At 35.0% G+C, this 27,579-nt stretch overlaps 1 protein-coding gene, 1 long non-coding RNA gene and 2 pseudogenes across 2 annotated transcripts in view; 3 read left to right on the forward strand and 1 right to left on the reverse strand.

Moving 5' to 3' along the window:
* LOC111513686 (uncharacterized) overlaps positions 1-27,579 on the forward strand; it is a 436,986-nt gene that overhangs the window by 158,659 nt on the left and 250,748 nt on the right. The gene's annotated exons all lie outside the window — the stretch shown is intronic.
* Positions 1,717-9,065, reverse strand: LOC141483744 (uncharacterized). The gene is made up of 3 exons (XR_012466261.1): positions 8,434-9,065; positions 8,243-8,327; positions 1,717-5,604 (listed from the first exon to the last, which is right to left on the reverse strand). It is a non-coding gene; the product is annotated as an uncharacterized lncRNA (long non-coding RNA).
* LOC141483743 (ubiquitin carboxyl-terminal hydrolase 10-like) lies at positions 5,597-7,174 on the forward strand (annotated as a pseudogene).
* Positions 9,164-10,836, forward strand: LOC111511310 (mediator of RNA polymerase II transcription subunit 17-like; annotated as a pseudogene).

The raw sequence follows: 27,579 nt of genomic DNA on the forward strand, positions 1-27,579 counted from the left end.
TCTTCCTTTTAATTTTTATCTTTCATTTTTGTTAATAATATTTTTTTAATTTACAACTTTTATAAATATTTCTATTTTTAATTTTTTTTTTGGTTGTTGCTTGTATGTTACTTCTACAGTTTTTGTTCAATGAAATTGTTATTTTCGGTTGATCTCCTTAGTTTTTTTTCAGGGATTTTAAATCAATTTTTATTATATTAGACAATGGAAGTACAAACTGATGAAATACACCACGAAACATTGTCAACCACCTTCAAACTAACCTTCCGCTTCTTGGCTCACTCAAAATCACACTCTAACATTAGAGGTGGTGAAGTTTTGCTTTTCTCCATCCTACGTTTCAATCACCTTGGGAATGCTCAACAGATTATCACCCAGAATTTCTGTCATTTGTGACTAATTCTTCTCCTCGATGATGAAATTTTCATGGGGGAAAAACAAATTATCTATGTCATGACATCGAACTACACAGTTTCATAGATCATTTGAATTATGTGCTGTGAAACTTCACAATTCATTGCTTGAGCAATTGAAGAGATCTAATATCAGGAATGTTGAATACAAATATTTTTATACAAAATCCCTTGAATGCATGAGCGTTCACCTCTACTTGCACATCTTCAAAATATGTGAGGACTTGATATTTCTTGGAATTCTAAGATATCGATTTCTATCTTCTGAGAAATACACAAATATTGATAATGTTTTTTCGGAGACATAAGCCGGGAAGCACATGTATTTAAAAAGTTTTATTAAGTATGCCCTATTAGTTTGTTTGGCTCGAATTTAGTAATTGAAGTTTGACCCCCTTTCTGCTAACAGATTATTCTGATATTGGTTGGATACCTACATTTAGTTCTTATGACAATACAATTCAGTAAATTGTGTATCATTTTTTCCCCAAAAAACCTTTTATCATGAAAATTGTTTCCGCAAATTTTTTTCAATACATAGCTAACTACAAAAGTCGATGAAAAATAATAGATATCCGTATTTAAAACGTTATGTGGACGGTGAATTGAAACATACCATTGCAAATTAGTAAACTAAAACATGATATAAATATCATGTTTCAACCCATATGAAACAGTATTGAAAATTCTCATGACTCTTTTCATATCATTCGAAATGAAGGCGGTAGAGCCAAAATCCGGCAATTCTATTTCATGGCGAATAATTCAAAAAAATAAACACCGATATTATCGATCTGAAAAAAGGCATTCTAGTTTCTCAAAATAGGAAATTTTCGTCCGATCCAACCGACCGTGTAGTTCTTACATTTTTGTGTATGCAAAAGTGTGATCATCTTCATATATTCATTATTTCATATAACATCGTTATTAGTTATCATTTCATGTTATATTGTCTTCCCGCTGGTTTAATTCTTAGATGAAATTGAGATTACTAGATGATTTTTATTATAAATCACATTTAATTTCAACTTCTGTGATTTCAATTTCAATTATTTTCCCATCATTCTTCCCTGAACTTCCGCTGAGAACAAAGTTTGATTTCATTTCTTATTAGTCGATCACATATACTTATTCAATACGTCGCGTGAATTTTTCAAATCCATTTGTTCTATTTGAAAATGTTAACAATACCTTGGGAAGCTAAACTAATCAGTAGATGTAGAAGCATCACTTCGATATTGACCAAAGAATAATGTGTGTTTATTTATGACACCACATAAAATGAAACGTCCAACATTTCAATTTGTCATTTTTATTGAAAACAAAGCAGCATTGAAGAAAGAAATGACATTTTTATTAAAAAATGTATAACACAATATAATCGATATGAATGAACGTGAAAACTACTACACGCTACAGAACTACTGCTATAGTATTTCTAATACCAATTGGAACAGCACAGAGAATAAGGAATTCCCGCCTCGACATTGGCGTCGGCATATTATTTTTCAGTGGTAGTTTTTCAGTTACTTATTCTTAAAATCATAGCAATTGATCACCCCATGAAAAAGGTATCTCAACTGAATTTTTCCACCATGGGTAATCATGAAATTTAAGGTAGTTGATTTCCGAGTCGAAAACTCTAAAATACAAGGAAAACACAAACAATCACACCGAATTATCGTCAAACATATATTTACAAAATAATAGAGGTCAACAAAATTGCTAGAAAAATCAAAATTCTTCTTCGCTATATTCGGATAAGGTGGAATCATCATCGGGTTGAATAACGATCGGATTTATGGAACTTTGCACATAATATTTGTTCTCTTCTTTTACCTACTTCAGTCCTCACTCGCCTTATAGTCAAGCACTACAAACAAAGTCGGTGACTGATTACATTTCCGCAACCTTTCTTTCATTGTGGTCCAAACCATTTCAATTGGATTGAACACACAAGTGTATGGAGGCAAACGTAAGAGAATATAACCACGTGTTTCACACATCGAATCAATAATATACTCTTTTTTGAAATTACGTTGTTTTATGGTCGCCAGTCATACCTTCTTCATTGGAATCCTTCCGGGTATTTCCGCTTTTTAATTGTTGACAAATTAATTTGCAGGTAGTGGTTCCACTAGTCAATTACCGAAAAATCAATTAGTATAATCATCATTTATCAAACAAAGTCCACATCGGACCAAAAAACTCCAGGTATATAAACAGTTAACCCTTATCTTTAGATTCAGCATCAATTTGCTTCTCTTGAAGATGCTAACATTGTTAGCACGCGCGTCGAGTGCAAAAATATCAGTTTGGTGTTAGGGTAATTGATCCTTAGAAAAAGTTTTCAAAAATCGGTTTGCAAAACCACTCACTACCTCACCTAACCCCACGAACACACGGCACTGATGAGGAAATGTTGTGAAACGGACAAAAAATTAGTATTCAGCCAGTCCAGCTAGCCGAGCCTTTACTCCTCAACTACATTTAATAGCACGTTTACTAACTATCTGGGCGACTAGGGGTCACAGGCAAGAAATGTTTATGGCTGTACTCTTATTTTTATTGCCGATCCAATTGGGAATGGATAGACTATACATTTACTGACACTTTTATTGAAGAAAATAATGTTTAGGTCTGCCAAGCAACTGAATTCTACCATAATTGGTCGGAGTTTTACAGCTCGAGTTTTACAATCCCCCTCCCTGTAGCAATTTTCGAATCAAGTTATACCTGCATGTTGCTTATCTCTGAATAAATTTGTTAGTTTTTCAGTAAATTTTTTTGTTTTTACGACCTTGATGCCGAATAATCTCAGCCTCATTTTAGAATATCGAAATTCTCCACAGAAACCGAATCGCCTTTGTCGCATAAAATTGCGATCAATGACTGCAACAAATCTGCACCAGACAGAAGAGCATCGTTAGAGCTCTTGACTTCGCTACAGTATCAAAGACCAGCCTGATTTTTTTCTAGGCTTGTTGGGATTTTCTACAGCAAAATGCGGAAGATACCTGAGATGAGGATTGGGAATGTTCTCTTCCTCCAAGTTCAACTCCCTTATGTATCCTTTGTCACAGCGATTTCTGGATATGATAACCTATGTGAGCAAATTCATCGACCATTTCTACTCCGTTGGGACAGTTGCTACAAAAACACTACCTGCTGTTGGGAATCTGTACATGATAATGCCTTTAGGCCATTGAAGGAAAAAATGACAAGTTATCAGCTTCAAAAAGATGTGATACGAAACCCCCCTTAGCGTTTAATTTTTTTCCCATCTTTGAAGTTTCATCTGTCGATTTCACTTCGAAATAAAGTATTCATGCATTAATTTCATCATCCCAAATTTCAATTTTTTGAGTTGACCAGTTCAAAAAATAAAAGGGGGGACATTGAAGAAATGCACTGCATTTAACTTTATAAATTCATCGAAACACTCCAACAAAATACTCTGATTCACGACGATTATTTTTAGAAAGAATAATGGATCTAACACCTTATCTTTTCCACTTCATCAGTCAGTGTTATCAAAAGCCAACTTTTTTGAATTTTGAAGACAATGTCATCATGTCGGAAAGAGGAGTTCAACAAGGAGATCCCCTGGGTCCTGCACTTTTCTGCTTTATCCATCGATCGTCTGACGAAATCAATTCGAACTGATTTCAACTGTTGGTACTTGGATCATGGGTCTATAGGTGGTCACCCGGATATAGTTTTCAGTCAGTTAAAAAATATATTATCGTCCTCTGAAGAAATTGGATTAAAATTGAATTTTGAAAAATGTGAAATATTATTTTTAAATTCACAAGATGCATCTGTAATAGAAAAATTTCAACTCCTGGAATAAGAACAATTAATAGGCACGAATTGACTCTACTTGGTGCACCACTTTCAGTAGAATCTTTGGCTGAATGTTTAAGTCGAAAAACAACTTCCCTAAATTTGATGGCCTCACATATCAAGAGCCTTCCTGCTCACATTGGATACTTTTTACTCAAGCATTCTTTAGCAATTCCTAAATTAATATATACCCTAAAGAGTAACCCTACATGGCGATGTCGAAAAGAATTAGCACAATTCGATTCAGCACTTCGAAGAATCTTGGAACAAATAACAAATAATAACTTCAAAAACGAATCATGGATCCAAGCTTCGCTTCCAGTGAATCCAAGTGGTATTGGCATCCGACAATCATCTTCACTTGCTTCACCAGCTTTTCTCTCCTCCTTCAATAGTGTAAAGCATCTGATTCATTCTATTTTACCAAAATTCTTCTTTGATATTGATGATTAATTTTATTTGGAAGCTGAAAAAATATGGATGGAAAAATCAAATGTACCAATACCTGATAACAAGGGCTCTCAAAAATCTTGGGATCTTCCTTTATTGCAGATGTTATCTACAGATCTCATGGCTGCAACTAAGGACTCCCTTACAGATCCAGCTCGCCTCAAAGCTATAACAACTAAGGAATCTGGCGCCTGGCTCAAAGCACTTCCCGTTGCTTCGTTAGGAACATTATTAGACGACGAAAGTTTCAGAATTTCAATAGGTATTCGTTTGGGATGTTTGATTTGGGTTAATCACCAATGTCGGTACGGTTTCGTTGTTGATGAAAATGGTACTCATGGCCTCAGTTGTAAATTTAGTGCAGGTCGCTTCTCCCAACATTATGCAGTGAATGACATAATTAAACGAGCATTGTCAACAGCCATTATCCCTTCTGTAATTGAACCTCTTGGAATTAGCCAAGATGATGGAAAACGTCCTGATGGAATGTCTCTCATTCCTTGGAGACATGGAAAACCTTTGGTTTGGGACTTCACCTGTGTTGATACCTTGGCTCGCTCTCATCTCAATTCAATTTCGCAAACATCTGGTGAGGCCGCTGAATATGCCGAGAAAATGAAATAGCGGAAATATATTTGTCTAGAATATCGATAATTTTCTATCCAATTGCCACTGAAATATTTGGTAGCTTTGGTTCCTTTGCTTCCGATTTTTTCAGAGATATAGGTCGAAAACTAATTACAGATTCTAGAGCAAGATCAATGAATCAGCATTGCAATTCAGAGAGGAAATACTGCATCAATCCTTGGCACCATTTCTCCTTCTTATAGTCTTGATGAAATTTTCTTTAGCCCACTGAACTGGTCTGATACTACGGATATCTCCCCAGCTTCTTCTGTTAAAAATTATCCAAACGTTAATGAGAGTAAATCAGACTTCAGTTCTAAAAAAATTGTAGAAGAAGACTTAACAGGCAAACTCAACACTAGCAGTTTCAACATCATAAAAGGATACATGCAGAAGAAAAAAAATGTTCAAATCCAGAAAAATGTATAGTGATTCAACAAACAGCCGAATCTCCACCTTTTGCCAACTTCCCGCACACTATGATCTTCCATCATTCGCCCGTCAACAATTTTGACGAAATCGCTACTGACCAGGATGCCGAAACCGTGTTCAACGACAATCTTCCCTCATGCCCCTTCAAACTCTCCAGAAGGTCCCACCAGTTTGTAGTTCCAGACTGTTATAGGATGGGCATGCTTCTATCTACATATATGATCGACGGTAGGACAGGGAACTTGCAGCCAAGGGGTCTGCTCAATCAAAACAATCACTGTTATGTCAACTCTATTTTGCAAGCCCTGATCGCATGTCCACCACTCTACAACTTACTAAACAGTCTGAGTAAAAACATCTCTTCGAACCAGAGAATGACGTCTACACCAGTTATATTTGGAATGTGCCGTTTTGTGGAACAGTTTGTTCACCTACCTTCCTACTTTTCGACGAAAGACGGGAGAGTAGATAAAAATTCCAAGAATGACCAAAAAGTTTCAATCAACACTGGCATCCCATTCGGTTTGACATGGATTTATAAAATGTTGCATAACATGCGAACTGACTGGATCGATGGTAGACAACAAGATGCAGAAGAGTTTCTAGGTTTTCTTTTGAATGGACTCAATGATGCAATGTTTGAGCTGAATGAGTTGGTTGAATATTATATCAAAGATGAAAAACCTCTCGTTGACTCTGCTTTCAGCAATGATTCAAATAATGTATGGAATATAATAGGATCGAAAAATGAAGGACATCCAACCAGAAGGATCGACTTCACCAATACACCGATAAGTGACATCTTCGGAGAGCAACTAAAGTCGAGCATTCATCGCAACGTGGACCACATTACCGAGAATACCCAGCCTTTCCTCACCCTGCCCTCAACATTGAGAAAGTGAAGACCGTCAGAGAAGCGCTGTCTCCAAAAACATTTTAGAGGGAGTGACATCGTCGAAAACAAACGAGAAGGTCGAAGCTTAGGAGCAAATTACGCTCTGCAAACTTCCCGTTATCCTTATTTTGCATCTGAAGTTTTTCAAATCATGCAACGACCGTTGCACGAAGATTACCAAGACTTTTGATTTTGAATTCAATTTGAAGTTTGATTCGACTTTGATATTGTCGGAAATACAGTCTCCAAGAGAGAGAGAATACAAGCTATTCGCCGTCGTTTACCACGAAGGCAAAAATGCCAACATTGGACACTACGTGACCGATGCCTTTCACGTCGGCTACAATTATTGCTGGATTAGGTACGACGATTTTTCGGATAAGACCGTGCAAAAAGAAGACGTACTGAAACCCCAGGGAACGCGAGTTCCTAATTTGCTGTTCTACAGGAGAAGCGATATGATCCTATCTTAATGAGGTTACTACTTTTACGTAGAGTTCAGCATCTGGAATCTTACAGAATTTCTCTTTTTAGTTTTTATTGAATTTGATATTGTTTTTTGGTTTTAATGAATTATTTTATTCTTTCATTAGTGATAGGTATTGTTCAATTTTCAATGATATATTTCATTTATTTAAATAAATTATTTCATTTTTGAGAACTGAAAGTGATTTCAATCTCCTGTGAAAATTCTGATGTCCAGACAACTCAGAATATATTACCGGTTGGAAATACCTGTCTCAGGCCAGCCAAAAATAAATTTATAGAAATCAAACAAACTCTGATAAGACGCCAAAATCAACAGAAGAAATTTTACAATGGAATATGGAAAAATATCGTTTATTGCCATGGAAAAAAGAAAATGACATCTTACAAAATTTGACAGGGTATATCTCGAAAACTAAGAATGAGAAGAATATAGTTACAAAATTAGAAACTAAAAACTTGGAAATGCAATGAGTAGAAAAAAATGAAATTGAAAGGTTTTATTGAAAAAAAAAAAAGATAATGGTGTAGATGAAGTACTGCAAACTGAAAAATTATTCGGAAAGTCCTAGGTAGCAATCATCACATCACTCTTCTCAGCAATCCACGGTATAAATAACATAAAAATTAACAGAATTGTTGGGTATTTACATATTTACCCAAGTTACGTTACGCCCAATGATTTTATTACTTTTTTATCTAATCTATTCCGTAGGAATAGGAGAGTGGTGTAATGACTGCAACACAGGATCTTTCGAATAATTTTTTAGTTTTTGGTGCATTATCTATATCATTATTATCTTGTTTTAATTAAGTTCAAAACAGAATCTGTTTTACCAAAAACCCTGCTTTTTTTGCAAATGATATATACCCAACAATCGAAACTGACTAATGTGATGTTCATTTAAACACCTCAGGCTTATATAAATCCTTTACGTCTCCAGTCGAAAAATACAAACGATAGCCATTGAGAAAGGATATCTGAAATTTCATTCAAAATCTTCATTAGATTGGACAGTATGGATATACATTTTTGGAAAAAATGCTGTTTGCTTTCTACTTCTACATCATCAAAAAAATATGGAAAACTTACAAGAAGATTTCATTGTAGATATTCTCTTCCTCCCTTTCTTCCTTTGGTAATTTACTTTATCATATTCCTTTTTCAATTCCAATCGCTTTAAAATTTTCAAAAATATTACAAAATGTGTATTGATCTAATGCTTATCCAATTCAGTTTGGAGAAAAATACAATCCTTTTCTACGTCGTGTATACATACTTACATCATTCGGTATAACTGTCGTTTCTTCTAAAAGGAGAAAAATCAGTAATACATTTCAATGAAAACAGTAGAGAGGATCATTTTCATTTAGATAAAAGGCAATATTCTTCTTCGTTTCACATTCTTCCGAGGTTGTTCGTGTTTCCATGGCAGCATGAACGACGGGTTTTATCGATTGGGAATACTCCTCAAATCAGTAGAGGATTTCTTCAATCCCAGCACTCATATTTTAAATCAAGTCTTGGTAATATTGAGTGTGTCAGGTACCATTTGACATTTGCACTAGAAATTTGACATTTTTTACCACAATCTTCTCTATTTGCCATTTGTTAAGTCACTTGAAAATTTCCTTGTAAGAATAAATCATCAAGACAAGCCAGCGTCGAATAACTCACTTTTCCTTTTTCCTTTGAAGCCCCAGCTTACATATTAATTTCAGAAAGTTGTTCTGTAAGTTTTTCAGAAGTTAATGAAGTGCTCTAGTATCGACAGTTGTGTCGAGTAGCATTAAAAAAGACAGATTTGTACGTCAAATTTCTGTTCCTATTCATCATGTCGCTGGAATATTCCAGAATTGCACGTGGCGGTCAAATTCGCCTTCATTTGAGTTATTTCAACATTTCGAGAACAATATTTCCATTGACACCGTTTGAAAGAAAGTATAATGACATAACTGAAAATCGCAATTTGTACGCATACACATCATCCTTCTCATAATAAAAAGCTACTGATTAAGTATATCTTGCGATGTGCAAACCACTCAATCTGACACAGTGAGTAAAGATGCTTTCCAATCTTCACTGTGGCCGTGGGACTCAGTACGAACCAAGATAAGGAGTGATCTGCAGGAAATGTGTGTGTTGGCTGACGTTTTAGCTATTGCTAAAGAGAAACGTTATCTTGTTCTGTATCCTGTGCAGCAGGAGCATCTAGAAACAAAGCCTATGGTTCAGATTTATGACAGAAGACACTTGCAGGAGCGGCCAGCATACTTTTTGCTGGGGCAGAAAAAATTAAGACTTCCCAAACAGAAGCTGCCAGAAATCGAACAACTCTAGACTTCCACATAGAACTCTTGAGGCTCAGACAGAATTAGCGATTGAAGAAGGTGTCTGAAACGATAATTGGAGATCTCAGCTACCGAACGACTAATTCCAAGTATCTGCAAACTGGTACATTCGAAATAACGAAACCTGAAGACGAAGAAAAGGTCAATAGTTCACCAAGTAGTCCTTTACCTGGTAGTCCTGCCCTAGCCAAAGCTAAGAGCGCTCTCAGAGTTTCAATACCAACCAAATTGCAAGGTGTTGCATACATTATACATTGAGGTGCTTTGCCGAAAATACCAAGAAGATCTCTGCAGCGTCAACCTGAACCTCCTCGGCACCGATCCGCCTATCTCCAACCCGGGCATGCACTGGCAACAGAAACTGAAGTCGCCCAGAATGTTATCTTCTGCAAGGAGCTGTTCAACCAGTTAGCCAAAGAGGCGATCCAACTGCAGGCCCCCATCCCGCACATGATAGTCAGTAACCAGATTAAGGCGACTGTTCTGCCTGGGGTCCAGTTGATAATCGCATTGAGGAAGTTCACGACAGGTGACAAGAAGCAGCAGAAACCCGCTTTGTCGAAGAGCTACCACGATCATGTTCTGGAGCATTTTCTACATCAGTTGTTGAGTGAGGTTCATCATAAGAATACTCATCATTCGTTTCCTCATCCCGCTAAAGGACCTTTCGGTCCTTCCAAGAAACGGATGATTACAGGTCACATGGTAGCAGATAGGTACGAGCTCCTAGAAATGACGAAATCGCAAATCCTTCCCGACCAAATGGTGCAGCAATCCCAGCATTCCATAATGCGCAAGCGCACGGAGTACGTTCTAGACACCATAGCCAATGAAATGAAAGACCCCTTGTTAACTTTCCACTGGAACACCCTGAACAGCCCTACGCAGTCCTGTGTATAATTACAAATCGTGACTCATGGATACGACGCCGTCTGTCGGACGCCTCTCATCATCCACGTGGTGGAGATAGAATCATAGCTGTGAGGTGCGAACCTAATGCGGGCATACTAGTCGTTTGGTGACGGAGAGAAAGTGGGAGCATCTGATGGAGCAGTATAGAGACGTGGTGAGGTTGGATAACATGGAAGGAAGCAATTTCTTACATAAAATGGAGCTACTCATTGCTAGCCTGACAAGCAATTCTTGAATGGAATAGACTTCTTTATTTTAATTCAATTTGAGGATTAACTACACATATTTTACATTGAAACATTCAAAATTCATATTTAGGCGTGTCTTCATATTACTATTTCACATTTATACATTTCAAATTATATATCTTCATAATTTTCTATGTTAACATATCACATATTATATTTCCCACTTCACAACGTTCATTGATTGATTATTTAACTTGCTTTAGCACAAGGTCATACCTTTCATGAGCAACAAACCGATCTATTGGCTGAATTAGATTGAATAATTGTAATTTTATGTATCGTTGATGGCAAATACATTATTATTATTATAATACAGAAAGAAAATACAAACAAGGGCCGAATTTGATTGTTCAACAAACTCTATTCTCATTTTTCGAGAACATAGCCATAGAAATGCAAAACGAAAACAAAGTTGTATTAAGAATGGAAATATCTTTCCTTCGAAGTACCGACTCCTTTTCCTATCTGAAGAAAATATTAGGTAGTTCTGGAGATTAGTTTTGTTTCGCCCTTATTAATTACAAAATATAGTAACAAAGATTTTGAGAGCTGATTGGAAATACCAGCTTTATTTATATATCGGTTTTCAATAACTAACATTACTAATGTTACAGTATTACATTACAATAGTATCTTATTTGAACTTGAGTAAACGATTCTAAGTAAGGTAAAGTAAAGATAAACACAAACTAGTCCATAAAAAAATAAATACTGCCTTTTTCAGCTCATCATGATTTAAATACAAATAAATATTTTTTCCTATTTTCAACAATACAAGTCCGGTATTATTTGTTATGTACATGCATTTTGCCAGATCATTAGAGTTTCACAAAAAATTATGTGTACTCCGAAGGTCTGCTCAGATTGGGAAGATTGCCGCCATTCCAATCTTGGCAAACTGGTAGCTTGCCTCTCATTCGTCTCGCTCATCCCTTCCTACACTCATTCGCAACGCGTATCCATTCATTTCTCGTTCCATTCCTATCTCTCAACTGCATTCCTCCCTTTTCTTGTTCCAGCAGATCTTTCCATTCTCTCCACCCAAATCTATGTCCGTCTCTCGATCACATGTTCTGCCGTTTCAGGGTATGAATGAAAATGTTAGAGTGATTAGTGACTCCGCCATGGCGATGGAAAGGATGAAAGCACACGAGTGAAGAACAAAAGGGTGGCGAAAAGGACATAAAAACGACAATCCTGGAAATGAAGAAGCATACAAGGAGGCCACGAAAGGCACAAGAAGGGATAGTATTTAGTGGAATGTGAAAAAATTAGTAGCAAGAGCGACGAGAGAAAGAGGATAAAGGAATGGATCACGAAAGAATGGCAGCGAGAATGGGATAACGGCATGACTGGGCGACTGCTGTACAGAGTCCCGCAAAATTTCCAGTTTTGAATCAAAGTTTCGAGTTGAAGTCGAAGTTTGGGAATATGAAAGAAATTTAATTCGCAAAGTAGTCGAAAGTTATTTTTCGACTAGATCCTAATCTGTTGAAGAACGAGAAGAAACTAATGCATCAAAAATCATTATTTTTCCCGATATATATTTTCCTAAATTTTTCATTCCTTATGAAAGTAATATTTCATCGAAATAACTCTTTACTAATAATGTAACTCAACTGCTCAACCTATACAGATTGTACAAAAGTATTCAACTCGGGTTGAACGGGATTTTTGTTTTCTGATTATTGATTTCTGTAGTGATTAGTAAGATCTGCAAATTATTTTCAAGAAAAATTCACTGTATTGGTTTAATTTTCTTGTGCATCTCTATTTTTTTATTATTTTGATTACTTTTCATCTTGATTTATCGTAAGAAGTACTGTATAGTATTTTATCATTATTGAGATAAGCCTAGGATAGTTTTTGCTGACTAGTTGAGAGGAAAACTTCGAAAGTGTCTTTGGGTAATCAGCAAAACGGAAGTGTACCTATTCTTATAACACAAGTTATTCCAATATTTCGATAGAATTTATTATCGTTTTCGAGAAAAAGTTACTATTAAATGAAGAGATTTCGATATTGGAAAAGGATTTTCATACTGGTTCTAAGGTGAAGGACAAAATGATATCGCATTTTCCTCCAGAATTTTATTGACAGACAAGGCAACTTATGTTAGTTTTCATGAATTCATAAAAATTCTCTGTATTTACTTTCAGAATGAGTGAGTCGGTATCTGTGTAAAGTAAAGAGACATTTTCACCAAAATGTTGTTTGATGCATCCATAGAAAAAGTCGTACATGACTGTTTTAGATAATTCTAATATAGAAAATCCCAAATATAATGGTTTATTATAATGGACTTCAACTTCATTCAATTGAATGGCGACGAAATTTTCTGTGAAAATTGAACAATTTTTGAAATTTGGTCTGGATATGAGATGGCACCTATATTTTTCTTTATATTTTCCCAATATGTAACGAATCTAACATCAATTATGTTATCTACATTCTCCATTATCTTTCCATATACCGCATTATTCGTTAGTTTATAGAAATCTTTAACAGATTTGTTGTTAGACCTATTACGCATTTCAGTATTAAGATCTATATAGGGTTTCATCCAACGTGATTCTTTGAATTTCAATACTCTATGTGTATTCATTACAATTAAACCATTTTTGATGACTTGCTGTAGATTTCTATAATGAACAATATATTTTCTTCTATCACTCAAATTTGGAATTAATTTGGGAATTTTCGATTGTGTACGAGGTGGTATTAATTTTTCGACTAAAAAAGGAAGATCAGAATGTTTATCATGCAACTCTTGTGGATAATGAATGTCCACTTCAAACACATACCCATACGGACTATCAGCACTCACATTTATCACATCAAGATTAGGAATTTCATTAGGTGCAACCATGTAAATTCACTTGTTGGTAGAGGTTGTGACATACTATGGCCGTATAGATTTGTTGCATCTAAATATGTAATGGATGTGGAAGGTTCATTGGGATTATATTTTGGTTAAAATTCATTATTTGCTATATGTTTCCTTTCACTACACTGACTAATTCCACCTCATATACCTTTTTGAAAAAAGTGAATCATATCAATGTCAGTAATTCCAATTCAATTCGTATACTTCAACATAGCATCCCAAGATAATCCAGGTGCAGTGTAATAATGTGCCAGATCTAAGTTATATATCTCTAAACTTGTGGTGCGACAGTTTTCAAAAATATCACGTAATAGCAATTTCTGTCGGAAGTGATGAATAATTCAATTTGTCAATGCCATCAACGAAACTATATGAAAATACACCTTTCTGTCTCATCAAATTGAATTTCTCAATTTGTGGGAAATGTTTATGCATCTCCAAACATTGATCAGAGGTCAAATTAGCACCCAACTTCTCCAACGGATCAGTCATAAATTTATGACTATCGTCATAGTCGTCATCATCATACCATTTGCAGGATACGATGCTGATGTTATAGCCCAAGCAAAACAGTGTTGACCTTCGTTACGAACATTCACGACAGCTTTCCTCCATTCAATGCATTCGGGCAGCTTCACATATGAACGTCCTCCCAGTGGACTGTATTTATTGATGTTTACCTCAAAAATCATAATTTTTTCACAAGTCCAACCTAAATTACAAAAAAAAAATATTACCATTCAATCTCTTTGGAATTTACAAAAAATAATTATCTGAGTCACGTTTCTGGAATTCAGTCGTTTGAGCCACAATTACATCGCGGAATCCATCAAAAACGGCAGTCAGATCAGAAGATTGGTCCACTATTTTATTTTGGGAATTAAATGACTTCGTGTCCCTCGAATCTTGAGTCTGAAGAATGTAATTCCCAAAAACTTCCATATTCACCTTGATGCTTTTATGAATCCTGATGGCCGATTCCAGTAATTCAATGACCCTTCTGCCTAATCTCATTGAAAAATGACATGTAGTCAGTGGATACAATCGAACTCTCCACCCTGTATGTAGCAATGCGGCAATTGAATTCATTCGTTATAATTTGAACACCTTCAGACAACTGAACACATGCATTATTTTTATGACTCATGGTTCTTCGGTGAGAATTCACTTGGGTCATAGGAATTGTCACATTATAACAAATGCATGTATACATAGATAGATATTGCATTGTCCACTCTCATCCGCTTCACTGAAGGCCCTCCTTGGCAAATCTGGAGCTAATGCCGACGAAGATTATCACTACGAGTGAAAGATTTACCACAGTCACAGGAATACATTTCCTATGATACGTTTCTATGATACCAACTCACATGATGTAAACTAACACAAGCAACACTCGTCCGCTTCTTGAATACAGTCTGATCGGGTCCGTCAAGACGTCATAGCCAACCCCACCTCTCCGCTACATGTGCCAACCCAACCTCCCAACTGGACGCGTTAGCAGAAGTCGATACGAACAAACAGTGTTTATTGCGCTCTCGTACAGGACAGACGTTAACACAGTCCTCGCCGCCTGCGCGTCACCATCGACAGCGAGGGTACAGCGATGTGTTACGTCATAGTCATCTCCTCATCGAGAGAGAGGTGAGGACACACCGATGAATACGCATTACTCAGCCACACGCCGTGGAGTAAACATCTAGCTCTCCTACCGTTGAACGGTTGCTGCTGTGACGTCACACCACTACTAACTTGGTGGGCTCACACCGATGGAACATTCATTATTTGGAAGATCTTTGAAGTATGCAGACGTATGTTTGTACACAGACAAGCACATGATGAAACCCTATACCGTGCATTCTCACTCACACACACACACATACCAATACGTGACTGGGTGGTGAAGCGAGGACCGTGGAATTATCTATAAGGTTCCGAGGACATAGTGAAGGAGACGTCTTACACCGATGGCGTTTACATTACTGACGATGAAATGTTATAAGCATTCCCAAAAGCCTCTCAGATTCTCTGAAATTGCGAATGGAAAAAATTGTGTGTTTCTTCCGAGGACTCAGTTAACTGCCATGGGTTGTGAGGATGCTTCAAATTAGCGCCTTTTTCTAAGTGTGTGATGGAATGACTACATTTGTACGCCGATGCGGGGACCTCATTTGCATAATGTGTGTAGATGCGAGGACCTCATCTGCATTTGTATGTAGATGCGAGGACCTCAAATGAAATAAATATTGTAGGATTGTTTGAAGAACATTGGCATTGAGTAGACTGAGTGAGTAGATTTAATATGAGTGTCGATGAGGAAACCTCATCCGCGATTGTGTTAGAATGTGGGGACTTCAAATTGAATGATTCATGAGCAGTTCCAGAAGTTTGTCGTATTATGTTTATACAGACCGTTTCTTTTATCATGTGGTAACATTGCTATATTATAAACTGTAACAGATACGAAGACGATTGAATGAGAAAAAAGGTAACTGTCATCGGGAACAATGGTCAGAAAAAATGTAGGGGAACTCTCGTCCTTCTCGAGATATACGGGGAAAACAAAAAATGCTGTTTTTCGTTTTTTTCGAATGGAATTGTTATTTCGAATAATATCAAAAATGAAAAAAAAAAGTTATTGTATTCGAAGTGTACTATGACAATATATTGATAAATATTCGATAAAACGTTTGGGGTCAACATATCCACCATCACTTTTTTTAAATTATGGACCTTTTTTTTTTTATTACAGATATTGATAAAGTGATAAATTCACTATCCAAATATATATCACATTTGATATTTTTATAGCGTTTCATTTGAAATAACTATCATCATCAGTGACAAACATTTTAAATTACGGTTCTGTCGTTACTTCTTTTGTAATTTGTTTCTATTTTTCCAAAATATAATTCAGACAACCCAATAAATTCGACAGGTAGGTACCCTGACACTATGAATATCCGTATCTAGTTTAATGGTAAATGATTAAAATATTGTCAAGCGTGCGTCTGTCGACTTCGAAACATTGATTTGCAATTTTTGTTGTATAGCCAGTTCTTTCTTTCAAGTTTAATTAAATATCATTGACTAATTTAATGTTATCTGATATTGAAGCTCGTAGGAGAATTTGTGTTCCTAACACGTGCGCAAATTGCTTTTTCCGTACGCAAGAACTCATCTGAAATGCGCTTCGCGTCGTTTGTATAACTGTATTTGCAAGCGGAAAAGTAACACTTTGCGCACTTGTTGAAGAATTAACTTTAAAAAGAAATAAATGTGAAAATCAAATTACTTATTGATTTAGATTTTTGATAATAAGCTCATTTTCTTCATGAATAAACAGAGTATCAGGAAGATTCAGAGTACTTTTGTCGTCTTCAATGATTTATGAGTTACTTAAATATCGGTCAGTATTTAATTGTTTGTCTATATTTCCATAAATAATAGAAAAAATTTGTATGGATAATTGAATATTAGAAGCTCACTTTATTCAGTATTCAAAGAAAAATAGAAATGGGTTTGAGTATTTTTGTCGTATTTTCAATAGTTCATAATTAGTTTGGGCTTTGAGTTTAGATTCGTGTTGAATGGACATACTTTTAGTAAAATTAAGTGGTTAGGCTCATTCGATCCGGAATATTGTCTAGATCATTGTAAAAAAAACTTAATCAGTTCATAAAATATTCTAAAAGTTATAAACAAATAAAGACCTTTGGAAGCAGTCGGTTTTGTTGTTTATAGTTTGTAAACTATAAATATTTTTGAATTTTGAAAAAGAAGAAATTTCCTAAAAAAAAATTCGATTCCCGAAACGGTATATCCATTATTTATAATTTTAATTTAACGCTGAAAATGACCGTCCGCGCGCCATTTTCAGGTTGGGCGCACGGCCTCTAAGCGAGTACGTAACTTGAAAATTTTAATTTTTCAATAATCTAGACAATTGTTGATTGACAAAATTTTCTAAAACAAAAGAAGATTACATAATGAATGTTCTGAAAATTTCAATACTTTGTTCAGAATAATTTTTTTAGGTGAACAAAAAAAAAACAATAATGTTGTGAAAAAAATGTTTTATTCATTTATCATTATTTTATCGTTTTCATGTCAATAAAAGACATTTATAAACGAAAACAAAGGATTTTTATCTCTATTTGTTTATAAATTTTTCATAAACAAATGGACTATTTCTGTAACGGAACGGTAATAGGAACAGTAGGGAATGATACTTAACAAAATGTTATGATACTTAACAAAATGTTAAAGTAAATCCCTCAAAGACGACTTACCTTGAATGGATTGCGGCTGTCTCATCAGATTCCTGAGATTGGTACCAGTTCTTGGAATCGAAGCTAATCCGTGTATCAAGAAGCACGATATTATGCGGTGTGATAAACATAAATATTATCAGCAAAAAACGAATAATTCACAGTTGAACTGGGCAGTCGAGAATGGCGGACAATCAACCACATAGAAAACCAATGCAACAACAACAACGTTCGTCCCTTTTCATCGCTCCAACACACCACAGAGGGCGCAAACATATTGAAGTCGTTTTGAGGGTACAGGGTGAGGCAAAATTAAGAAAATAAAAATGAGTATGTTAGCCGTTCCGCAACAATTTCAATATTAAAAAAAAATTGACAAATTCATAGAGAACTGTCAATTATGACTTTTTAAAAATCCTAATAATAATATTTAATTGTTTATAATCTTTTTTTTATATCTACTCTTCAAATTATTAGTTAAGACATTTTTTCTTTTCTAAAATCATAATTAACAGTTCTGTACAAAATAAAAAAAAAATATTAACAATTTCATTGTTTATCAACTTAACAATTTGTTATAAACAAATTCCCAACTTAGCTTTATTTTTTTCTTGAAAGTTATGAAAATTACAAAAACAACCACGAGCATAAAAAAACTGAAAAATTTGTTTTCCATTATTTATTCAATTTTGAGAATATACGTGCTGCAAAAGTTGCAGCAACTGATCCATTTGTTGACTTTAATGCTTATATAACTTTTAAATTATTAGAGATACGACAATAAACATTCAAGTCATTTTTGTAGATAATAAAATTATCTTTCGAATGTCATCTTGCATATATTTTTCAGTTATTGTTAATTTGTTGTTTCAGGCATTTGTTTATAAAAATCAACTATTTTCTCAGGTTTTTTCAACTTTTCAGGCTTACAGCTTGGTGAATAATACGAATTCGGATGCTGAACTCCAGAGCAATTTTGTTAAACTATGAATTATCTTACAGTTGCAGTTGGTAGCTCATAAAGAAAACAAATAAACAAATAACCAACTGCAACTGTAAGATAATTTATAGTTTAACAAAATTGCTCTGAGGATCAATATCCGAATTCGCATTATTCACTGAGAATTTGAGAAAACCCGAGGAAATCGTTAATTTTTATGAACAAATGCCTAAAACAACAAATTAACAATCACTGACAAATGAGTGCAAGATGACATTTGAAAGATAATTTAATTATCTACAAAAATGTCGTATCTCTAATAGTTTAAAAGTTATATAAGCATTAAAGTCAATAAATGGATAAGCTACTGCAACTTTTGTAGCACGTGTATTTTCAAAATTGAATAATAATAATAATTGAATAATAATTTTTTTTGGTATTTTTATGATCGTGGTTGTTTTTGTAATTTTTATAACTTCCAAGGAAAAAAACAAGCTAAGTTGAGAATTTGTTTATAACCAATTGTTAAGTTAATAAATGATGACATTGTCAACAACATTTTTTTGTTATTTCGTAAAGAACTGATAATTATGATTTCGGAAAATAAAAAATGTCTTAACTAATAATTTAAACAGTAGATATATAAGAAAAATTATAAACAATTGAATTTTATCATTGAAATTTTTTTTAAATCATAATTGATAGTTCTCTATAAAGTTGTAAATTTTTTTTTTTCAAATATTGAAATATGAAATATAAAAAATATTTGTTTTAGCTTATGTCTTTTATCGACATAAAAACGATGAAATAATGATAAATAAAGAAGAAAAAAATTTTACAACATTATTTTGTTTTTTCTTCTTGTTTACTTTAAAAAATTATTATAAACAAAATAAAGAGTTTTTATCATGCAATTTTCTTTTGTATGTATCTAGGAAGGGCTCCTTGAAGCAAAAAAATTTTACGGCAATTATTTAGATATTAATTTTACTTTGAACGATGAAGAAAGTTTTAGAAAATTTTGTTAATTAACAAGTATTTTCACAGCCGAATTATACGCTACCCTACAAGCAACCTACTTTTGTCAATTCCATAATGAAATAAAATTTCTCATTTGTACGGACTCCTTAAGCTCACTACTCGCACTAGAAAATTCATTCAATAAAGATCCACTAGTACAGACCATATAAGCATCCATACACTGGACGAATAGGAATGGAAAACACATCAAATTTGCAAAGACTAGTCACCAAAGAATTTTGGGTAATGAATTAGCAGAATAGGCAGCCAAACGAGCTACCAAAATACCTGATGTTTGTAATAATATTCCTATTCGACCGGACGATGTAAAACATTATTTTAAACAACAGATCATGGATTTATGGCAAACTGAATGGGAGGAAACAGTTGCAAAATTGAAAGAGGTGAAGCCAAAAATCACACCCTGGAGGCATACCATTCCAAAGACACGAAGAGAACAAACTATGATTACAGGCTTAAGAATATGTCATACCAACTTAACTAATATATTCATGCTCTCAGGGGAACATCAATCAATATGCCAACAATGTAGGTAGAGGCTAACAGAAACATTTCTTGCTAAATTGTTTTCAATATGATGAAGCCAGACAACGATTTGAAATACCAAATTCTATGAAGGAATATTTGAAAGATCATAATGAAAGTCTGGATAGATTTATAAAATGTATGAAAGCTATTGGGCTTTACTCAAAAATTTGAACAAGAAAGCAAATGATAAACTAACTAATATTAGAAGACCAATGACCTCGTAGTCGACGCCTTTAAACCACAAAAAAAAGTGTCTCGATTATTGCAAAATTAACTTTAATGAAAAATTCCAATGGGAATCAGTTCTTTATGGTGTTTAGATTATATCATGATTTTTAAAATTTTTCTATTTACTTTAAGTACCTTGAAAAATTATTTTCAAGTTACGTACTCGCTTAGAGACAGTGCGCGCTACATACCATTTCGGGAGTCGGAACTTTTTTTTTAGTAAATTTCCTTCTATTCAAGGATCTTTTTTTCAAAATTCACAAACTATAAACAACAAAACCGAAACTGCTCTTTAGGCTCTTTAATTGTTTGTAACTTTTTGAATTTTTTATGAACTAATTAACTTTTTTTTTACAATGATCTAGACAATATTCCGGATCGAATGAGCCTAACCACTTAATTTCACTAAAAGTATGTCCATTCAATACGAATCTAAACTCAAAGCCCAAACTAATTATGTGTTAAGATTCGTGTTAAATGGACATACTTTTGTCCATTCAACACGAATCTAAATTTAAAGCTCAGACTAAATAGTTATAGAGCCTTGGGTCTAAACCACGTCTTCCTTCTGGTGAGATGAAAGTGTTTCCTTCAAGAACCCCAAAATTTAAATATTTTGAAATCGGTTAGAGCCCATCCCAGTAAGACGGGAAAATGTCTATCGACTTTTTCGACGATTTCTATATGTCTTGCGATATGAAAATTTTGTATGGAAAGTGACTAGTGATTATCTGACATTGCCGAGACATTGGTTGAGTAGTATTCCAGCCGGCAGAGCTGTTAGCTCCTGCCGGCTGGAATAATCTATTTGAGCGAGGAAGAGCACATAAATTTACTCAGGGAGAAGAATGAATGCCACCAAATAAATTCTTTGGCATTAGGTTCGTTAACGGTTTATGAATAAATACTGTTATTAACAATTCTTATCAAAAATAAATAAATGAAGTTAAAAACAAATTTCACCAATAAATCATCGCGAGGGTAATACCACAAAAGCTCAGATGTGGCCGAATATTTTTTATGGTTGTTTTCGAATACTTACTTTCATAAATCAGAAGTGACATTAAATAATGCAAATTCATTATACATTATTCATTCGTGCATTGAAAATTAACCAAATAATACAGAAAAAACCTGTTTTTTAATAAAAAACCACATTCGATTATTTTTTTCTTTGTTTCAAAAATTGCCCTTCTCCTCTGGAGTCCGGCAGTTTTTTCAAAGAAAAAAAGCACGATTTCTCAGAATTATCGGTAATTTTCAATGCCCTTGCCCAGGATAATTTGTTAGTAGCAAATTACAGCGACAATTTTTGCACATTGTATTAAATTGGTTATCAAGATGACACTGACGCCACTGTGAAGTATTACGTAATATTTGTTTAACATTTTACGAAATAGTTTAAAAAATAATCACGCCGAATTACACTCATGGTAATAATTTTTTCGATAATTTCAACTAAATTAACACTCGTCTTGGTTGCTATTAAAAATTCCACTCATGTACTTCGTCCACTCGTGAGTTCAATAGCAACATAGATTCGTGCATCTAGTTGAAATTATCATAAAATTATCACCACATATGTAATTACTGTTGATGAATTTTTATTTTCCACGAAAACTCTTTGCTTGGCAAAAATATGAAGATAAATCGATTTTATGAGTACAAAAGTTTTTATTAATCAATGAAGAAACGAGAATTGAAACTTTCTATGTTTTTTACCTCCTTTATTTGTAACTAACGTTAAAACAGTTACATCCTATAAGGACATTTTCAAGGTAATGAACCATTGTTAGTTTATTGTGTGAGTTTCATAATGTCCTTATAGGACGAAACTGCAGGAAAGTTAGTTACTAGTAAAAGTTGTAAAAAACATAGAAAGTTTCAATTCTCATTTCTCCATTATGATTTCCTACCGCGAAGTAACGGCTACATCCATCAATTTATTTATTAATTAACAATGAAACGAAAGTAATACAAATTAAACAACAACAAAAATTATTTGGCGGTCCGGGGCGACTTGATTGATTCCAGTGGCGCATTTGTTTATTCAACTGCAGAAAAATCCGGAAAAACCTGCAGTACCACATCATCTAAAAATCTTGATCTGCCAATATCCTCTCTTTCATAAAATAAAATGTAGGGTATCTCCAGAGGCTTCAATAAATTTGAAATATCGCCAGAATATTTAGTGACAAACTTAAACCAGTTCGTTTCATCTTTGACCAATGCGTAATAATGACCAGATTCAACACCAGATCCACACTGAACAATAACTACATGAAGATTATGATAATGGTCTCCTAGATTGAAGTGTTCATCTATTTTGCATCTTGGTACGAGTTTAGTGTTTCCACCAGAGGTTGAGTCATGTTTGAAGAGCATCAGTGTTATTATTAGATTGACTGCTGCCTCAGATACACTTGTTGTTTTATAATTGTCAGTTAGTTTGGCGCATAATCTGCAATACAGTTAATCATCACCAGTTAAAAGTTCTATTTTCAGATGATTCAACAGTAAGCTTTGCACAGACTGGTTATTAGTCATATCAGGAAACGCTAGTTGGAGTTCTAGAAAGTCACATATGTTTTTGCTACCTCTTGAACATGTTCTACAACGTAAACTTGATTCGATTTGTTTGAATGCGTTTGCCAAATAAACGAGTTTGAGAGATGAAAACTAGAAATTATCAGATAGAATTTAAAGAATGAGTGGTAATTGGAAAGATTATTTATTTCACCAATTTGGATGGTAGCATGTAAATACATATTTTTGACGAAACAAGTTCAATTGAAAACTATAGGAGTGTGTTGATTCAACTGGCCAGAATGAACCAGTGTTATTGGTTAAAATACGAAAAAATACGTGAAAAAATAATCAAACTAATTTTGGTTTGTCATTCTTTCACATTTGATCAATTACATCGCTTTTTTCGGTTCCAGTGTAAATATCTCCAGTGAATTTTTTTTCTTTTTTTTTTCAATATACTTTATTGTCTGAAGAATAAATTCTTATTGACAAAGCCTTGTGCGAAATATAAATAACATATACATGAAATCACAAAAGTAAAATCACTAAAAGTAGGTTATAACATGAACTGAAAAGAGACATGTAAATAATAACAAACGTTCAGGATATAAGAACATGGTCAACAAAATGTAAATAAATCAATTTAAACTAAATTGAATGAAATGAAATCAATAAAATACCGTAGATATTACAGTTAGTCTTCTCAATTAAAATTATCATCATAGAACAAATCATCTAAAAGAACAATTCGTTCAGGCCAGTCTCAACACCCTACACAGTAGGTTAATGGACTGACACCTATCAGAAAACAACTACTCCCCTGGCTAATACCACGAAGGGCGTTGGATTATATCCGACAGGTGTCAGTGCAGGATTCTTCACTGAAGTTATTCCTGCATATGCTGTTGGCGATACAACTGCCGCAATAGATTTTCAATTATCGGAACACACTTGCAGACCGGTTTCGGGCTGTTTGGCCACTCGTCAGTGCAAGGTAGTGTATATCATCAACATAAAATCGATGATTTCCGATAATTGAAAATCGAATTCCGTCAGAGTATCATTCCTCGAACTAAGCTGAAGACTACAACAAACAACAGGTTTGTCGTCGCTCCATCTGCCTGTGAACGAGGTAATCAACTGCATATCCAAATTTGCCCAATTCCTCGTAAAAGGAAAGAAATCTTTCACGTATAGTCAGTGGGCATACTTGAAGACTGGCTATAAATCAAATCATCTAAAAGAACAATTCGTTCAGGCCAGTCTCAACACCCTACACAGTAGGTTAATGGACTGACACCTATCAGAAAACAACTACTCCCCTGGCTAATACCACGAAGGGCGTTGGATTATATCCGACAGGTGTCAGTGCAGGATTCTTCACTGAAGTTATTCCTGCATATGCTGTTGGCGATACAACTGCCGCAATAGATTTTCAATTATCGGAACACACTTGCAGACCGGTTTCGGGCTGTTTGGCCACTCGTCAGTGCAAGGTAGTGTATATCATCAACATAAAGTCGATGATTTCCGATAATTGAAAATCGAATTCCGTCAGAGTATCATTCCCCGAACTAAGCTGAAGACTACAACAAACAACAGGTTTGTCGTCGCTCCATCTGCCTGTGAACGAGGTAACCAACTGCATATCCAAATTTGCCCAATTCCTCGTAAAAGGAAAGAAATCTTTCACGTATAGTCAGTGGGCATACTTGAAGACTGGCTATAAATCAAATCATCTAAAAGAACAATTCGTTCAGGCCAGTCTCAACACCCTACACAGTAGGTTAATGGACTGACACCTATCAGAAAACAACTACTCCCCTGGCTAATACCACGAAGGGCGTTGGATTATATCCGACAGGTGTCAGTGCAGGATTCTTCACTGAAGTTATTCCTGCATATGCTGTTGGCGATACAACTGCCGCAATAGATTTTCAATTATCGGAACACACTTGCAGACCGGTTTCGGGCTGTTTGGCCACTCGTCAGTGCAAGGTAGTGTATATCATCAACATAAAGTTGACTTCGACTTTATGTTGATGATATACACTACCTTGCACTGACGAGTGGCCAAACAGCCCGAAACCGGTCTGCAAGTGTGTTCCGATAATTGAAAATCTATTGCGGCAGTTGTATCGCCAACAGCATATGCAGGAATAACTTCAGTGAAGAATCCTGCACTGACACCTGTCGGATATAATCCAACGCCCTTCGTGGTATTAGCCAGGGGAGTAGTTGTTTTCTGATAGGTGTCAGTCCATTAACCTACTGTGTAGGGTGTTGAGACTGGCCTGAACGAATTGTTCTTTTAGATGATTTGATTTATAGCCAGTCTTCAAGTATGCCCACTGACTATACGTGAAAGATTTCTTTCCTTTTACGAGGAATTGGGCAAATTTGGATATGCAGTTGGTTACCTCGTTCACAGGCAGATGGAGCGACGACAAACCTGTTGTTTGTTGTAGTCTTCAGCTTAGTTCGAGGAATGATACTCTGACGGAATTCGATTTTCAATTATCGGAAATCATCGACTTTATGTTGATGATATACACTACCTTGCACTGACGAGTGGCCAAACAGCCCGAAACCGGTCTGCAAGTGTGTTCCGATAATTGAAAATCTATTGCGGCAGTTGTATCGCCAACAGCATATGCAGGAATAACTTCAGTGAAGAATCCTGCACTGACACCTGTCGGATATAATCCAACGCCCTTCGTGGTATTAGCCAGGGGAGTAGTTGTTTTCTGATAGGTGTCAGTCCATTAACCTACTGTGTAGGGTATTGAGACTGGCCTGAACGAATTGTTCTTTTAGATGATTTGATTTATAGCCAGTCTTCAAGTATGCCCACTGACTATACGTGAAAAATCATCATAGAATTCTGCTAAGCTATAATAAGGTCTCCCAGAGAGCAAGTCTTTCAACTCTTTCTTAAGAGCTCTAAGGTCATTTATGGTTCTTATAGCTTGAGAAAGGTGATTGAACATTTTAAGACCGTTGTAAATAATGGAATCTTTAACTAGCGACGAAGAAGGCAGCGGTAATTTAAAGCTGAATCTTTGCCTGGTTTGATACATTGGCGCGTCCAAGTTGTTAAACAATTCCCTATTTTTGAAGACAAGGCAGATTGTCTCGTATATAAATAAGGAGACCACAGTTAGGATTTTGTTAGAGGCAAAAAGAGGTCGACAAGAGTCCCTAGGCTTGGCTTTGCATATGCATCGTATTGCACGTTTTTGTATTAGTAATACTGATTGAAGGCATGTGGTAGAACACACACCCCAAAAGCAAATACCATAACGGAGGTGTGGTTCAAAAAGGGAATGATAAACCATTCTAGCTTCTGCAGATCCGAGCTCAAATGCAGTTACTCGTATGGCATAACATCCAGAGGAGAGCTTCGATTTCAAAATATCTACATGATTGTTGAATTTTAAACTATTGTCAATGAACAAGCCAAGGAATTTAGAAGCTGGTACGTTATCTATTTGAATATTATTTAGATGTACGGCAGGAATCTGGCAACGATAGGACACTACTTTTGTTTTTGATAAATTCAAGCTCGAGAGATTTGAGTTAAACCAGTCCTTTACTATCGTGATGTCATTCTCAATAACTTCATACAACGTATGGTTGTTAGGAGCATGCCATAAAATTGTAGTATCATCAGCAAATAAAGTGAATTTTCCTTGGATGTTTATGGACGATAGGTCATTAATGTAAATTAAAAATAAAAGTGGGCCCAGTACCGAACCTTGTGGGACGCCGCAACTAATTTTACCTTCATTTGAGTATGAAGTGGTTTTGACCATCTGGGTGCGATCTGCTAAGTATGACTCAAACCATTTAAGACTTATTCCAGTTATACCGTATCTACTGAGTTTCCGCAAAAGAATTTTATGATTCACACAATCAAATGCTTTGGCTATATCACAGAAGACGGTAGCTATAATTTCTTTGTCATTTATGTTGGAATAAATGAAAATATGGCATCGGAAGTGTTTTTTTGCTTTTGGAAACCAAACTGGCAATCACTTATTATTTTGTTTCCATTCAGAAAGCACAGGAGTCTTGTTTCAACTAGTTTTTCTATCAATTTGGCCATTGCAGAGATTAGAGAAATTGGACGAAGACTTGATGGACCATTGATGTTTTCTCCCTTTGGCAGTGCTAACACAATCGACTTCTTCAAAAAAACTGAAAAGATTCCTTCTCTAAATGAATTATTTATTAGACTGATGTAGCTTACAGTTCATTTGAATTGCTCAAGAAAGTTATGACAAGCATAAAAAAATGTTATTTTTATTAATGTATAACAAGAACATATGATCATACCAGTTGTTTTCGAACGAAAAGTTCGGCTCTAGACGCATTCGTCCCCGATATTACAGAGACAGGCCTGGTTTCAGTGAAACAGATTACCAGAAATAAACAGAGAGAATAGAGGAAATACAAAGTGGTGGAAAGCGGTGAAAAAATGGACCTGAAGAT

This window comes from Leptinotarsa decemlineata, unplaced genomic scaffold (genome assembly GCF_025532065.1).
Source record: "Leptinotarsa decemlineata unplaced genomic scaffold, Ldec_3_MD MMD2_tig00004067_RagTag_RagTag, whole genome shotgun sequence".
NCBI lineage: Eukaryota > Metazoa > Arthropoda > Insecta > Coleoptera > Chrysomelidae > Leptinotarsa > Leptinotarsa decemlineata.